Here is a 17202-nt window from a genome sequence, read left to right as displayed (position 1 = left end):
AACGCTCCATTATATCCTTATTTGTCAGTCTGTCTCTCAATGTGACTCCACTAGCTCCTTTTAAACAGAATTTATATGATTTCTGGTAGTCATTCATCAAAATATCGCTTAAGGAAGCATTTAATGATTATTTGTATATCACCGCGACGTAGCAAATATCTCATGTAACGAAAAAAAAAAAAAAAAAAAAAAAAAGCTGAGAAATGAGACAGATTACCTAGCTGTAAGCTGAGTGCTCGCTGACCGACGGGGCAAATGGTCATAGTAAGATGGCCGCCGACTTACTTCCACTCGCGACACCTCAGGGACCCCCGCGCGCACTCTAGTATGTAGCTCTGTGGGCAGTTTTTCCTTGGTTAGTGACATCGAGAATTATTCAGAACTTCAGACGGCAAAATGTCTTGTGTTTGTTGTGACGGCGAATCGACCAGGCGGGGAATTGTCCCGTATTCTGGCAGGGAAAAATCCAAACTTTGTACTCATGTAGTCTTGCGGCAGGAGGCGACATTATCTCCCATTTGTCACAGCGCGTTGAGTTTCATGCTGTGTTACATCAAATGATGTAGGAAACATTTTTGCGTTCTATCCAAAGATGTATGAAACATTTTTGCATATGATCCAAGGCAAAGTTGTTGTTTCTGAGGGCCCATGAAGTTCATGTTTTTTTCAACCCGCAAGAAGAAGAAGACGCATGACGCACTTCTGTGGTGGGGGTTGGTGCAGCTGAGTATACTGTAGGTCTGTCTTAGAGCCAGTCAGGTAAAAATTGCCAACATAACATATTTGACAGAATGGTACACCATATATTTAGGAGACGAATACAGAACACCCGAGGCTGGCCACAATAGAATAAAAACCCCATAAAGATAGGGACCGATCACCGTACAGGGACTCAAGTCGTCTATCAGGTGTAATTAAACAGACAGAAGCTGCAATGCTTAGCTCAGAAGAGCCAAATTACCGGTACTAGAGTGTTTTCTTCCTTTGGACAGATTCTGTATAAAGGTGTATAGGAGTTGAGTAATCTTAAGGAATCAGGACCACCTTGTTTTCTCCAGCTTTTCTTTTCCAAAGCCAATCATGGGTTTCTTTTGGGATTTTTTTAATGCATTTTCATGTTTCAGTGTTTTATTTATAAGTTGTTGGTAACGTTTTATGAAGCCTTTGCCATTCCCAATGGGTAGACAGGCACCATCTTAAATTGCACCAAAAACAGATACCGTAGGTCACAGATGCCATCTCAGAATGCCATTTATGGCACAAAATTATTCTTATCATTGCTGATTTATCCAAACCTAACCAAAGCTTCCATAACTTAACCCAGCCTAATTGATCCTAACCTATTTTATACTAACCTAACCAAATTTATCCTAATCTATACTGTTTATAATTGTATTTTCCCTGCTGAATAAAGGATCCTCTTTGTTCTAAGAAACATGCATAGGCTATATTCACTTTTACAAAGTTACTGAGTCAGTTTAAAGGTACTGGTAGGTAAAAAAATATATATATTTAAGAGATGTTCCCATGTCTCCTTCATGATTACTGATTTTTGCTTTCAACTAGCCTATAGAGCAGTTCATCTAAAAGTAGTTAAATTACCATGCATAGAAAGACAGACTGACAAATGAGGAAGTGAAGGAGTGGTGTGGATGTGGATGTGATAGCATTAGGAGAAATGCAGTGAGGTGGTTTGGCCCTGTGGAGAGGATGGAGAGCGAGAGAGTAACGAGGACTGTGTATGTGAATGAGGTGGAGGGGGGAGGCTGAGGATAAGATGGAGGGATGGACTGGAGAGGTACTGTATATGACAGGGGGGAGCGCGGTAGCTCGGTGGTAGGGTGTCGGGCTTGTAATTGTGAGGTTGCGAGTTCGCGCCCCGCCCGGTGGCTGCCGTGCTGGGAGGGGTAGCGCTCTCCTGTAACCCTAGCAGGACTATATGATCTGATGAGGTCTAGCTCGGGGATTAATCCCCTGTATATGAGAGGGGGACGTGAGCTGGGAGCAGGGTAGTGAAATGGCGTTGGACACTACATGGAGGCGATTTGTTTGTGGCTACCTCTTATGGGATTAAGATGTCTGGCAGTAGATAGATAGACTGTTGGCATAGATGAGGTGAGCTGAGATTAGTGTCAGAATGATGCACTGGGTATGTTAGTCTTTTGTCTTCTGCACAGTTGCTAATGTAAACAAGACTAGTTTTCAAAAGGAGTAATTCAGTAAATTTTAAATAATAAAAATCAAAAAAATTTATTTAAAACCATCCAGAGTTAAAGTTGAGCTCAGAAACAAAGAAACTCAGTAAAGGCTGTGGTGAAGTAAAACAGTGGTATTGGTAATACTTAAGGAGACACAGGACCACTTTATTGTGCCTTTTTTTTTTTTTTTCTTAATTCTTCATGGAATTCTTTAAGTATTTTCAGATTGTGCTTCTAGGTTTCATTTTTTTTTTCTTTTTTTAAATGTGAAAAACGTTTAAAATGCTGGTTTGTTCACAGACCAATGCTACAGTACGGTATCTTGTGGTGTGCGAAGACATACAGACACCATCTTAACAGCATTTTTTTTTTTTTTTTTTTTTTTTTAATGAAACTGCTCTTATCAGTGCCTGTTTTTCGAAACCTAACCAAAATTTTTGTAACTTAACTCAACCTCATGTATCCTAACCTAACCAATTTAGTCACCCTATCCCTTATGGAGTTAAATTTTCCTTGTTTATTTATGGATCTTTTCATACTCAAAAACACACTTCTGTAGTCACTGAATCAGTTTGAAGGCAGGTAAAAAAATAAATAAATAAGAGATGGATTTATGTCTCCTTAAGGATCAATTAAAAAAATATATACAAAAAGTTGCAAAATAAGGTGTTCCCATGCCTGAGCAAGTTGCAGGAGCTTTTCTGTTAACAAATTATGAAATTTTGTGACAGATTGTCTTTCATAATTATATAGGCTAATTTAGCTATGACGCCAAGTTTTTACAGAGTTTCAGGAACGAGTATGTTTGTAAAGAGCACCATGTTAGGTTTGTTGACATCAACAGTGGTGTCCTACAGAGGGCCCCGAAACTTATTCGTCATTCAATAATTCCAGTTAGTTAGGTTAGGTCATATTTAATTTAATTTGGGTAAGATTAGTGGGAGCGAACTATTAATGATGGATTGACTCTGGAACTGAATCAACCTAAAAGTCTGTCATGATGGTTAGGCACTTGCCACAATTTGCAGCTTTGTGTTTTAAAATGATGAGGTTGTACAGTTGATGTCTTCAAAATTATGCGTTTCTGCAACTTTGAAAGCTATCGCAGTGATGATTAATTAACTATGTCACAGTTTATTGAGAAATAATTGAGTTGTAAAATCTATACCAGGGATCTCTCCTGCAGAAAGGATGGTAAATTTTTACAAGTTGCCAATACACCCTCCCCAAGTTGTGCAGTATATTTTTCTGGCAGTTTTTGTCAACATCCAAGGTATGGTTTTGGGGGAAATTTTAATTAAATTCATTATCTCTTTATATATCAGTTTCTGAATGGAGTTTTGGGGTTCATTAGCATTCTTATGTAATATGCTATGCATTTATGGTGTTAATATCCCTGAACTGCATATTGGCAACTTGTTAAATAATACTGAAAGGATCAGTAAGCTGGTATTCTTTGGAAACTCTAAAGGTTTCTTCAGCATATAACAAGTTTTTCTACATTAGTTTCAGCAAGAGTTGATTGGGGAGTTACAGTACAGTAAGGTACGGTAACCTTTGCGTTATTTTCTCTCTCTCTCTCTCTCTTCAGACCCAAGTTCAGTGGAATTCTGGTCACTCAATCGTCAAACCAAACTTGACCTAACCTAATGCAACTTTCCCCAACGTAGCTTACCCTAACCAAACCAAACCAACCTGACCTAGCTAACCTAACCTAACATTGTAACCAGAATGACTTGGGATTAGTTTTGACGCCAGACTAAACTGTAACTTTTTGAAGGGTCTCATCTTTTCTGTAATAAGTGTACGTAATATATAGCTAATTATTTATTTATTTTTTCTCCAAAATATTGTGTTCCACATTTTATCATCAGCTACTCCTTCAGACAGTTGGATTGGGGGAGAGTGTTTCTTCTGCAATTTCTACATTTTTTCAGCAGTGAGTTGTTTCAATCTTACTGTTATTTTACCCTACAGAAGTAAGAGGAGGGCAACAGCAAATGATTTAATGTCAATGAATTGGGGTTCTCTCCATTCCCAAAGGAGGTCGCAGAAAGTTCTCATTATATATTGCCTTATTTCTTTCTTTCCTTAACATGTTCACAGTAATTTGCAGGAAAATACCCTGTTAACATTCCAGGGCTCTATATAAACCTTGTTTACCAGTTTTCCCTCATTTACAGGCACCCTTCATTTTCTGTGGTTTTGACTTTGACCAGTTTCTACTATTTGTGGGTGAGTATGCCTTTACAAAGTACGGTATGCTTATTTTAAGATGTATTTTGTGATTATTGAACAAAATCTGATGGTAAATTATCTGCAGCTATACTTCATAGCTAAAAGTAGTTTTGAATGTCTGGTGTTGTTTGGTGACACTACAAAAGGATTTTAGTCCATGACATGCAGTATTGTGGCTGTCCGGGCTCTTTTAGATGGAGTTTCATTATTCACAGAGTTTTGTTAGTCATGAGTGTTTTTACTCCATGACAAACATGAAAAGCAAGGGATGAATGCACAGTATGTAAGGCTACTGGATGTATAGAAATACTGTAGTTGTGACTTTTTGGTATACATTGCTCCGTGTTGTAGGAACCAGGGGGGCCAGGTGGGCAAAGGCCCACCCAGTGATATTGCAGGGGGGGCTGATGTATACTAGGGCCCACCCAATATTTTTTGCACAAAAATTACATTATCATTGTGCCAAAAACTTCTTACTGTGACCTAGATAACAACAACTGTGTACAGTACCTAATATTCATTTAAAAAAAAAAAAATCATTTGAAAGTTCCACCATACAGCCTCTCTCTGTTCCTTGTCATCAGTCTTTAAATTTTAGAGCTCTAGTCCATACGACTGTCCACAGCAAAATTTTATTGAAATATACCATACTTAACTAGACATTGTTACTGTTACAGTAGCTACACACTGTTACAACAGTTTCCTGTCATTGTTTTTGTTTTTATATTTTCCACACATCCCATGCTGTCATTCTGATATACTTTTTTTTTTTTTTTTAGGAAGATGTGTAGTAACACATTTGACCAAAATACATATGATGTTTAGTGATTTACATCAAAGGACATATTAGTGTAACTCACTGATATAAGTAATTTTGTTTATGTACCTGCCTATTAGCCCTTGGCATAACTGAGGGGGGGGTGTCAGAGGGGTTAGCTAATCCCACATGAGAAAGAGCTCTATCCCAGGGTTCCTTAGTTACCTTCTGTAAAGGTCCAGTCATACTGTCATCCGATGTGGTAGAGGTCCAGATGTAAAATCTTGTCTTTAACCCTTAAGGTACGCAATTTGCTCAGTGGGTCTGTCTCTCCAGCCGCAAAACAGGGTCGGTTTTTTTTACTTTCACCAAGGTAAAAAATTTTCTTCCACATTTCAAGGGACTGAATTTACACACCTGAAAACGTATGTTTCAGCCATATTGACCAAATAGTTATTGCACAATCACCCGTCAAAGATGCAAAAAAGTTACCAATCCCCCATGGGTGAAAATAGAAAATGTACAGAAAATGCATTATTTACAGTAAATAATTATATATATATAACTAATGTGAATGTGAAGTGTTCCCTAGGCATGAAATGTTAGTCTGGCATACGCCCATAGCAACAAAACAAGCCAGGCAAAAAGTGTAAGTGGATTGTTTGTGCCTGGAGGAGGGAGGAGGATGGAGGGAGAGGGGAGAAGGGTTGCTATGCACACACCACTGTAGGGGGTATGTTGGGGTATGGTTGGTTGGGAGGGGACAATGTGGAGATGATGCAATGGGGCTAAGGGAGGTAAATTGACAGTGGTGGGGGGAGTCCTTCTTCCCCACCTTAGGGGGCCAATCATGCCGTACCATGATAGCATGAATTGTTTTTAAACTGTCATTGCGGTACAGTACTGTGTTATAACTTCACTCTATTTATTTGCCTTATTGTGTTGTACATAGCTGAAGTGGTCAGACATTCCGGACTGCTTCTGGCTTTATCAGACTTTTTCAGATATATAGGAATTTAGTCTGGTAGCTCCTCGATTCTGATAAAAGCGAATTCCGGTCTATTGAAGTCTGTTATATCGAGGTTTTACTGTATTTGTGTATGATGTCGTGTGCTGGGTCTTGTTTTGATGTTCCTTGGCATGTGTGGATGTTGTGGATTTGTGGAGGCTGCAGTAAGAATTTGGGTGCCTTGCATGTCTAGATGATCCTTGACTTTGAGGACTTTGGTTTTTTGATGTAGTGCTAGTAGTAGTACTAGTTGTTCCCTAGGCAGTCTGGCTGAACAGCCCCGAGTCCCTTAGGAAGGCCATGGCCGAGACCAGGCTTTCCCACAGAGCTCTCAAAGAGTGTATGTTGTGTTGTTGGCGTAGGTGAATGTGTGCAATGTGTATGTTGTGTTGTTGGCGTAGGTGAATGTGTGCAATGCAGTCTTCCATAATGTGCTTAACAGTATGGGGTGCTGTGTTGCATCCTGGACAGGCATCAGTGACGGAGTCATCCAGCCTCTTCTGGTAGCTTAAGAGGGCTGGATGGTGCCCACATCTCAGCCTGGCCAGGTGGACCCTGTCCTCACGAGGAAGATAGGTTTCAGAAGGGTGGATGTCAGGAGGCCGTTCATGCAGCTGTGTGTTGTCTTTAAGTGACTGAATGGAGCGGCGAGTGATCTGAGTGTGGATATGCTTCTGGAAGCTGGTTTGAGGGGAGGAGAGATGACAGTATTTGTGTATGGTATCGTGTGCTGGGTGTTGTTTTGATGTTCCTTGGTGTGGGTGGATGTGCTGCCATGTACTGTAGTGGATGTTATGGGTTTGTGGAGACTGCAGCTAGAAACTGGGTACCTCTCATGTCTAGGTGATCCTTGATTTTGAGGACTTTGGTTTCTTGATGTAGATGGTCTGTGGGTGTAGTAGCTGTGCAGCCTGTGATTATTTTTAGGGTCTTGTTCTGTATGATCTGTAGAGTGTTGTAGTGTGTTTTGGTCAGGTTAGAAACCCAGGTAGGGCTTGCATAATTCATCACTGAACGTATGTATTGTTTATATACTGTGGTGGTGGTTTCTATGTTGTGTCCAAATGTTGTATGGGCAAGTGACCTCAAAACATTGAGTCTTGGTGTTTTTTTATTTTTAATGTTTGTGATATGTTGTTTAAATGACACCGATGTATGTTACACCAAGGAGTTTGGGTGTGTGTGTGTGGTAGGGGAGTGTTGTTTATGGTGAGGTGTGGATGTGACTGTGTTCTGCTGTCCAGTTTGTGAGATGAGTCACTAGATTTGGCTGGGGCTATTTTGAGCCTGTTTGTAGCAAACCATTCTTGTAGTGTGTTGAGGTAAGGTTGAATGATGTGTGCAGCTGTGTTTGCGTTTTGGTGTGTACAACTGTACATGAAAGTGTTTTGTCATCCGCATAGCAGCCCTGAAAGTCTATAATTTATCTTACCAGCCACTGGTGAGTACTTTAAAAACTTCACCAGCCAAGAAAAATTTTTACTAGGCAGGGGAAAATTAACAAATAATTAGTCAGTTTGCAAGTTATATACTGTAGCCCAGGTTGAAAATGAATAATAGATTTGCCTGTATATAAACATAAATATGGAATTTGTATATGGTGCTTATACATAAATGAATTCTGCATTTATTGAATTATGGTAATAGGGCATAATGTAGCTAAATAAAAGGGTTATCATACTTGGCGATTTAATTCAGCATCATGCAGTTCAATGTGCTTCCTGCTCTTGCCATGGTAAACTATGTTTTCTTTTTTAGAATTCTGAGATCCAGTTATGAAATCCATTTTGCTGGGTGCAGTTGGATTTTTCATGCAAATGGAACATTTCATTTTCTTTTTGTTTTCATCATACATAAGCCGTGTAAATTCATTCTTCTGTTTTGGAAGAAATGTTCACTGTGATGCTTTTTTCGAGGGAGGCAACGAAATTGACGTTCACGGCGAGGGTTTCATGCGTTTCATGTTGGAAGCAAGCAACGCTACTCCTCGTCAGCTGACTACGGCAACACCGATATGTCTTCAGCGAGTAAAACAGCGTCTAGCGACTGTGATGCCAAGTGGTTTTTAATAGAGTTGCCAGATTATTAATATTGATTATTTATTTTTATTTTTATTTTTATCAAGAAGTTTCTTAATATGAAGTAATGGTTAAAGAAACAAATTTTATTAAAATATAAGATAAAACTTCAACTTGCTATTGGCGTGTGAGAAATAATTTTTACTCGCCATGTAATTTATTTACTTACCATGGCGAGTAAAATACTCGAACTCTCAGGCTTGCATAGGAAGCTATGTGTATCTGTGGTGTGTAGGGTGTGGATATGTCGTACATGTATAGGTTAAGGAGTGTAGGGGACAAAACAGATCTTTGGGCACATCGGCATCCACACCACAATGCTCCTTCACTTTCTCATTTGTCAGTCTGTCTCTCCCTGTGACTCCACGTGCTCCTCTCAAATAACTCATTTCCACTGCTTTCACTCTTGACTTCTGTCCCTACAACAAGGTCCAAGCTTCACTTCTATACGTTAGAGTTGGTATTATAATACTGCCGTGTAGTAACTTTTTTCACTTCCATGGTCACTTCCCTGTTTCTCATCACTGTTTTCAAAGATCCAGCAACCTTTCTTCCTTGTTGTACCCTTTCAAGCACCTCACCCTATAAACTTCCATCCTGACTCATCACACTGCCCAAGTACTTAAACGCACTCACATTTTCCATTTCCTCCTCATCCAGCTACACTGTACATTCACTGACTTCACTTCTTTCAAAGACTATAACTTTACTCTTCCCTACATTCAACTTTAGCTTCTGTTTCTTACACACTTTCCCAAACTTATCCACCAAACCTTGCAACTCCCCTTCGTCTTCACTTAACAACACAGTATCATCTGCAAACAACAGTACAGAGTTTCCAAACACTGCCTTCTCTCATTAAGACCGCTCCAACATCCATCGCCCTACCTTGTATCTCTTTTATAACCCCATCGATATACAGATTGAACAACCATGATGACATGACACATCCTTGATTCAATCCAACCTTCAAATAGAAGAATTCACTCAGTTCACCATCCACACGGACTGCAGCCTTAGCACCCTCATACATACTCTTCACTGCATTCAACAACATCCCATCTACTCCATGTATTCTTAATAATTTCCATAATCCTTGTCTATCTACCCTGTCACATGCTTTCTCCAAATCCATGAAGGCCGCATACAACTTCTTTCTCTTCTCTAGGCCACTAAAGAACTAAGAATGAATATCTGATTTACACAATCTCTTTCCATCCTATAACCTCCCTGTTCTTCTCCAACTAATTCCTCTGTTATTTCCCTAACTCTGTCAGTAAGTGTCCTTCCATACACTTTTCCTGTTACAGTAAGAAGACAAATGCCCTTATGATTACCACATACTTCTTCTTCCCCTTTTCTTCGTACAAGGGAATAATTATACCTGACTTCCAATCCTCCGGGACTGTATCCTCCTCCCAGGCCAATCTGCACATCTTCCACATCCCTTCTAGTACTATCTCTCCCCCATACTTCAGCATTTCACCACACAGTCCATCAGTTCCTGGGGCTTTCCCCATTTTAACTTTCTTCATTGCGTCCACAACTTCCATCCTACTGATTTCTTCCTCTCCTCCCACATCCTTCCGTCTCCCAGCCATTCCCCAGCCACATACACTCGCATTACAGTCGTCGCCTATGGCATGAACTTCTATGGCACGAATTTCTATGACACGGCAAGATGACAGACCTCCCAGAAATGACCTACACGCATAAACTAAGGTGCGGCTAGGTTTGAAATGCACGGGCAAATTCCCCTGGCGGCGCGCTTCCCTCTTTGTAAACAATGGAGATGGCGACCACTTCAGCTCCATACTACAAGTGCTCCAGCTGTGGACTTTTTTCTCTCTTAGGAGGAGGTTAAACTTCACCAAATTCATTGTGTTAAGTAATGAAACATTAAAGATTCTTTAGATATTGTGACTAGTTTATAAGTTTGTTCGTAAAACTGCTATAAATGGGTTAGTGACGAAGGACCTATCTCTGAGCTAAGATGAAGTATAATGCCTCCCATCATCGTCATCACGTACGTATACAAGAATGATTATTAATGTGTTAAATGTGAGTTTTGTTGACACTTGAGCATACAAACTTTATCAAATAAACTTCTTCAATCAGTGCTTGACCAGGCAGCCTTCGCTATCTTTAATGTTTTGGTCGGTCAGCTGATCTGTGTCTACTTGGCCGAGCTTTTTTTTGCTCGATCTGCAGTGCGTGGTATTGCCCAAGTAGACACAAGGCTGATCTCCCTCCCATTTTTTTGTGCCTATTGTTACGTGTAATACATGCATTGACTTACTGCTTGATTGTGTGCCTGTGTGAAGTGGGGAAAAATGGGGAAAAGTGGGGTGAAAAGGGGGACTTTGGGCAAACGTCCAGAACCAAATTCCATTTTTCCCAGAGGTTTAGTTATTTGTATGGCACAGTTTTCTATGGCACGGGCTCGGTCCAGAACCAATTAGCCGTGCCTTAGGCGACCTGACTGTACAAAAGTAATGTGCATTCTCAGATCGAATACTGTTCGCAATCATGGAGTGGATGTGGAGCGGTTGCATTGAGGCAGTTGGACAAAATTCAAAATAAAGCAATTAGATTAGTCAATAATCCTTCCATTACGCAGGACCTTCCTCCATTATCAGTACGTAGAGAGGTTGCTTCTTTAGCATTATTTTACCAGTATTTTCACCGTAAGTGCTCTGACGAACTGGCTTCAATTGTGCCTCCCCTTCACATTTTCTCCCGAAATACTCGGACAGCTGGGAGCGCCCATGAACTCACATTCTCTCCCCCGCAATGCAGAACCTCTGCTTATCAAATTCCATTTATCCCCAGAACTACTACTCTCTGGAATTCACTTCCTAGGAGTTGTTTCCCACAAGCATTTAATTCCCTTTTATTTAAATCCAGTTGTTGTAAATATTTTATGAATAGAGGATGCCTTTAGGCACATGGACTTATTTTTTTATTTCCTTTGTTTTTCCTTCCTCCATTTATTATCTAAAAAAAAAAAAAAAAAAAAAAATCTCTATGTTCAACAATTCTTTAGCTTGTTCTCTTCATCTGCTCACTTTTTCCCCTTTCTCTACTAGTAATATACCATTTTTATCTTTCACTCCCCAATTAACTTCTTTGGCACCCTCTCCAACTCTCTTTAACTCTTTCCAGAACATTTTCTTACATTTTGTCCACTTCACATTCAAATTCCTTCCAAATTTCTCATCCACTCTCTTCTTTCTCTCTTACTAATCTCTTCATCTCTCTTTTCTTCTCTACATGTAACTCTCTCCTCCATCGCTCAACTTCATCCACGCCCCTGTTTCTCATCCACTCACTGTATGCTTTCTTCTTGTGTGCCACTGCCTCTCTGACCTCTTCATTCCACCATGCTATTCCCTGCACCCCCGTTCATCTTCTCTTCAACTCACCACCTCACATGCTGCACAGATTTCTTCTGTGAATATCTTGCACACACCTTCCACGTCCCCCATCTACTCCAATCCATATTTACCCAATCGCCAAGTGTGACCATTCAAAAAACTGACTACGTCCCTCATGAACTAGTTAAGGATAGGTCTTTTAAATATTCGTTTCGTCCATTATAAGGTAGACCATATTAACCCATTCACTTAGGGTGTATTTTTTTTGTCTGGATGTCCCATACACGGGGGTTTTGAGATAAATAAAGATATTTGTTTTGATGAAATATTTCACACCAAAGTAATAGACTGTGATTTCCTGAGTAAAATGATGTATAACATAATGTAAAAAAAATAACTAATTAACTGTGTGGTGAGCTGCAAAACCTGTGGTGTTGGAGCTCCTCTATTGCCAGATGTGTGCCATAATGTATAATGATAAACTCAAAGCTGTTCTTTTGTTTGTTTGTTTGTTTTCTTTTTTTTATAGCACTTTCATTTTTGCCCTCACTTTCATCTGACAACATAATTTGAGTCATCAGAGATAGCTTCCATCAGATCCATGTAAGCTGCCACGGCAGCAAAATATCTCATACTGCATACCTCTAAAGACTACATGTGCATGATGCAATAATAGACAATGAAATAGTCCTCCTGCTATGGTAACTCCTCAGTCATGCCACCTCCTAATACTGAACCACTATTGGGCCCCCAGTAGTGGCGTGTAAATATAAAAAGTCCAGAAATTGTATACGTGTCACCCAATGGCTACAGACATTTCCTCAGTGGCACATCGACGTGCCACCTGATGTGGCTTGACATTTTGTGCTTGACAGAAGCCTGGTTGTATGAGTCTGATATTAATGTTATTTGTAGTGCTTTGCCTAAGACTCATTTTATAATAAGTATCCCCATGCCTGCTGCCGACTATCCGGGAGGAGGTGTAGCACTCATCTGCTCGTCAGCACTCGCAAATGTTTCTTTCATAGACTCTGACCCAACCCAATCTATATTTGATTTTATGGAAGTATTGATAACTTTCCATCAGAAAACTAGTAGAATTGCATTTGTTTATCAACTAGATCATCCAGGCACAGATGAGGTTTTATGGAGGATTTTGGACAGCTTCTTGAAGTGTTTTACCTTAAATCTGGAGGACTTCTTGTTTACGGTAATTTCAGTTACTGTATTGGGTTGGCAGTCTGCAGTCAAAACCATTTTCTTCATAATTCCTTGAGTTGATCAACCAGAATAATTTTTCCAATCATGTGAGTGATCTAGCTTTCATCTCATGACATGTCCTTGACTTGATCTTGTCCCCTGTTGATTGCAGGCTCGTATCTGATGTGGAGGTTGACTCAGTTGATCCCCTCATCTCTGACCATGTTCTGATGACTTTTAGTTTCGATATCCCAAAACCCCTTTTCTATAAAAAGACCATCAGGTTGAGAAATTACATGTACCTTGACCACCATTCAATGTGTCTTGAAATTGATCAGTGTTTAAAGTACAGGTACTTGCATATCAGAAATCTGTACTCTGTGAGAAAATTCCTGAATAGACGGTGCCTCTTAACATTGGTCCATGCAGTGGTCTTGTCTCGTGTTGATTATTGTAATTCACTGTGGGTTGGTCTTCCAAATAATATACTAACAAAAGTTCAGTCTGTGTTGAACAGGGCGGCACGGCTTATCTTTGGTCTCCCCCCGAGAACCTCAACTACCCCGTTTCTGATTGAGTTGCATTGGATACCAGTAAAGGCTAGAATTGAATTTAAACTGTGTCTTATTACATTCAAGGTTCTTAAGTTTGGTGAACTGAAGTATCTTGCTGAATTGTTAAAACTCCCATCGACACGCCCGGGTGTGTTGTTACGCAGTGAAGATGATTCCTTGTGTCTTTATGAGCCAGGAGCCATTCACCAGTCATCTTTCTCTGATCGTTCTTTTGCATATAGAGCCCCTAGATTATATAACAGATTGCCATTGTCCATAAGACAACTCTCTACTGTTGAATCCTTTAAGAGACAGCTGAAAGCCTTTCTTTTTTCAAAATGTTATGACCTGGAGATAGGTACTATGACGGATGATTATAGGGTTTAATTATTGCCACTTTCATGTATATATGATGTAGCTTGTATTATATACAAGAAATGTTACAATTCTTGTAATTGTAAAAATAATGTATGTGTGTCGAGCACTAGTGAATTCCCAAAAGGAAGAACTGGCACTTTTCAGAAACAAATGGCAGATTATTATTATTATTATTATATTGACCTCAAATCTTTCTTCTGATGATTTGCTTGATATATTTAACAATGAGCTTAGGATAATTTTTAACCATTATTTTCCTCTCTATCTATCTATTGCCAGACGCCTCAATCCCGTTCAGGGTGGCCACAAACAAATCGCCTCCATGTCGCCCTGTCCCCCACCATTTCACTGCCCTACTCCCAACTCACACCCCCCTCTCTTATATACCTCTCCACCCCATCCCTCCATCTCATCCTCAGCCTCCCCCTCCCTCTTCCACCCTCCACCTCACTCACATACACTGTCTTCATCAGTCTTTCACCCTCCATCCTCTCCACATGGCCAAACCACCTCAGTGTATTCATCCTAACGCTTCCTATCAAATCCACATCCATACCACAACGCTCCATTATATCCTCATTTGTCAGCCTGTCTCTCCATGTGACTCCATAGGCTCCTCTTAAATAACTCATTTCCACTCTTGTCTTGTGTCCTTCCAACAACGTCCAAGCTTCACTTCCATACGTTAGAGTTGGTATCACAATACTGTCATGTAGTAACTTTTTCACTTCCATGCTCACTTTCCTGTTTCTTATCACTGCTTTCAAGGAACCAGCAACCTTTCTTCCCTACTGTACCCTTTCAAGCACTTCACCCTCCAGACCTCCATCCTTACTCATCACACTACCCAAGTACTTAACCGTACTCAAATTTTCCAATTCCTCACTATCCAACCTCGCTCTACATTCACTGACTTCACCTCTCTCAAAGACCATCACTTTACTCTTCTCTACATTCACCTTTAGATTCCATTTCTTACACACTCTCCCAAACTCATCCACCAAGCCTTGCAGTTCCCCTTCGTCTTCACTCAACAACACAGTGTCATCTGCAAACAACAGTACAGGGAGTTTCCAAACACTACCCTCTCTCACCAGGGCCACTCCAACATCCACTACCCTACCTTGTACCTCTTTTACTACCCCATCCATGTACAGATTGAACAACCATGGAGACATGACACATCCCTGTTTCAACCCAACCTTCAAAGAGAAAAATTCACTCAGTTCACATTCCACATGCACTCCAGCCTTAGCACCATCATACATACTCTTCACAGCATTCAACAACTTCCCATCTACTCCATATATTCTTAATACTTTCCACAATCCTTGTCTATCTACCGTGTCATATGCTTTCTCCAAATCCATGAAAGCCACATGCAATTTCATTCCCTTCTCTAGAAACTTTTCCACTAAAGATCTAAGAATGAATATCTGATCTACACAACTTCTTCCCTTCTTAAAGCCTCCCTGTTCTTCTCCATCTAATTCCTCTGTTCTTTCTCTGACTCTGTCAATAAGTATCCTACCATACACTTTTCCTATTATACTAAGAAGACAAATGCCCCTATGATTACCACACACATCTTTTTCCCCTTTTCCTTTGTACAAGGGAATAATTATACCTGACTTCCAATCCTCTGGAACTCTACCTTCCAACCAGGCCAATTTGCACATCTTCTATGTCCATTCTACTACTATCTCTCCCACATGCTTCAGCATTTCACCACACACTCCATCAATTCCTGGGGCTTTCCCCAACTTAACTTTCTTCATTGCTTTCACAACTTCTATCCTACTGATTTCTTCCTGTCTTCTCACCTCCCTCCTTCTCCCATCCATTCCCTAGCCACTTATACTCGCATTACTTCCATCCTCTATGTTCAACAATTCCTTAAAGTGTTCCCTCCATCTGCTCACTTTTTCTCCCTTCTCCACTAGTAATCTACCATTTTTATCTTTCACTCCCCTGCTAACTTCACTTCTACCCTGTCTTACTCTCTTCACCTCTTTCCAGAATATTTTCTTACAGTCCCTCCACTTGACACTCAAATTCCTTCCAAATTCCTCATCCACTCTCTTCTTACTCTCCCTTACTAATCTTTTCACCTCTCTCTTCCTTTCTACATATAACTCTTTCTTCTGCCTCTCTACTTCTTCCACGCCCCTATTTCTCATCCATTCATTGTATGCTTTCTTCTTTTGTGCCACAGCCTGTCTCACCTCTTCATTCCACCACGCTGTTCCTTGCACCCCCCTCCGTCTTCTCTTCGTCCCACACACCACATCACATGCTGCACATATTTCTTCAGTGAATATTCCGCACACTCCTTCCACGTCCCCCATCTGCTCCAATTCATATTTGGCCACTCGTTCCTCCACGTATCTCTTATATTCTGCCTTTTTCTCATCCTCTTGTAACCTTTCCACTCTCCGTGCAAATACTCCTTCTTCCCGTCCCTCCCTTCTTCTGTTTCTCCATCTTATTTGGATCTTGATTCTGGCCACCACCAAGTAGTGGTCAGAAAGTTCACTCCCCCAGCCTCTATAAGCTCTTGCATCCATTACATATCCTCACATCCTCTCATCCACACACACATAATCAATCAATGCCTTCCTTTCATTCAGTTCACCACCCACCCTTCTCATCACTCGCCATGTATACCTGTGGATCGTTTTATGCCTGAAGAGGGTATTGGCTATCACCAACCCCCTCCCACACATATGTCCACTAATGCACTACCATTCTTATTTATCTCAGCAGGCACACCCCACTCACCAACTATTCCATCCACCTTCACATTCCCTACTTTACCATTCATATCACCAATCAAAAACACTCTCTCACTCCTTCCAAACTTTTCCATGCACACTTCCATATTTGTCCAGAACTCTTCTCTCACTCTGCTTGCACGATCTTGCGTTGGCGCATACACACACACAATCGCCCACATTTGTATTCCAACTTTCAATCTTACCCACACAATCCTTGACCCAGCTGATCCATACTCCTCTTATGTTCTTCTTCCATCTTTTACTCACAACTATACACACTCTTTCTTTTGCCCTCTCATTCTTACCTACTCCTGCACATATACCCCATCCATACTCCCATTCTCTCATGCTCTCACATCTCCATTTAGTTTCAGTTACTCCGCATACATCAACTTTCGCACCCTCAAGCACCTGGACAATCTCTCTCTCTTTCACCTCATCATTCGCACCTTTTACATTCCAGGTTGCAATTACTTTTTCCTGAGGTAGTAAAAATCATTGTATGTGATAATTCTCCGTGGTATGGCCTATCCATTAATTCTTTGCATAGACAGTGTAGAAATGCAGAACATGCATGGCGCTTGCAGTGGATAGAATTATCTTGTTTGCGTTATATTTCTGTGAGAAAGCAATTGT

At 40.5% G+C, this 17202-nt stretch overlaps 1 protein-coding gene across 3 annotated transcripts in view; it reads left to right on the top strand.

Annotated features, from left to right (window-relative positions):
• Positions 1–693: 693 nt before the first annotated feature.
• The window catches only part of Coa8 (Cytochrome c oxidase assembly factor 8), a 54490-nt gene continuing 37981 nt past the window's right edge, over positions 694–17202 (top strand). Inside the window, exons 1-2 of one of the 3 annotated variants that reach the window (XM_080279309.1) lie at positions 694–713; positions 4382–4433. The gene's annotated coding sequence lies outside the window, so the exon portion shown is untranslated. Of the gene's footprint in view, positions 760–4381; positions 4434–17202 lie in introns of all 3 variants that reach the window. The other 2 variants (XM_080279310.1, XM_080279311.1) reach the window with 2 other exon arrangements.

The sequence above is a fragment of the Coenobita brevimanus genome, chromosome 78 (genome assembly GCF_032717465.1).
Source record: "Coenobita brevimanus isolate Jiangsu-jjx chromosome 78, ASM3271746v2, whole genome shotgun sequence".
NCBI lineage: Eukaryota > Metazoa > Arthropoda > Malacostraca > Decapoda > Coenobitidae > Coenobita > Coenobita brevimanus.
The sequence above is the reverse complement of the archived record's forward strand: the minus strand, read 5'-3'. Positions and strand labels throughout refer to the sequence as shown.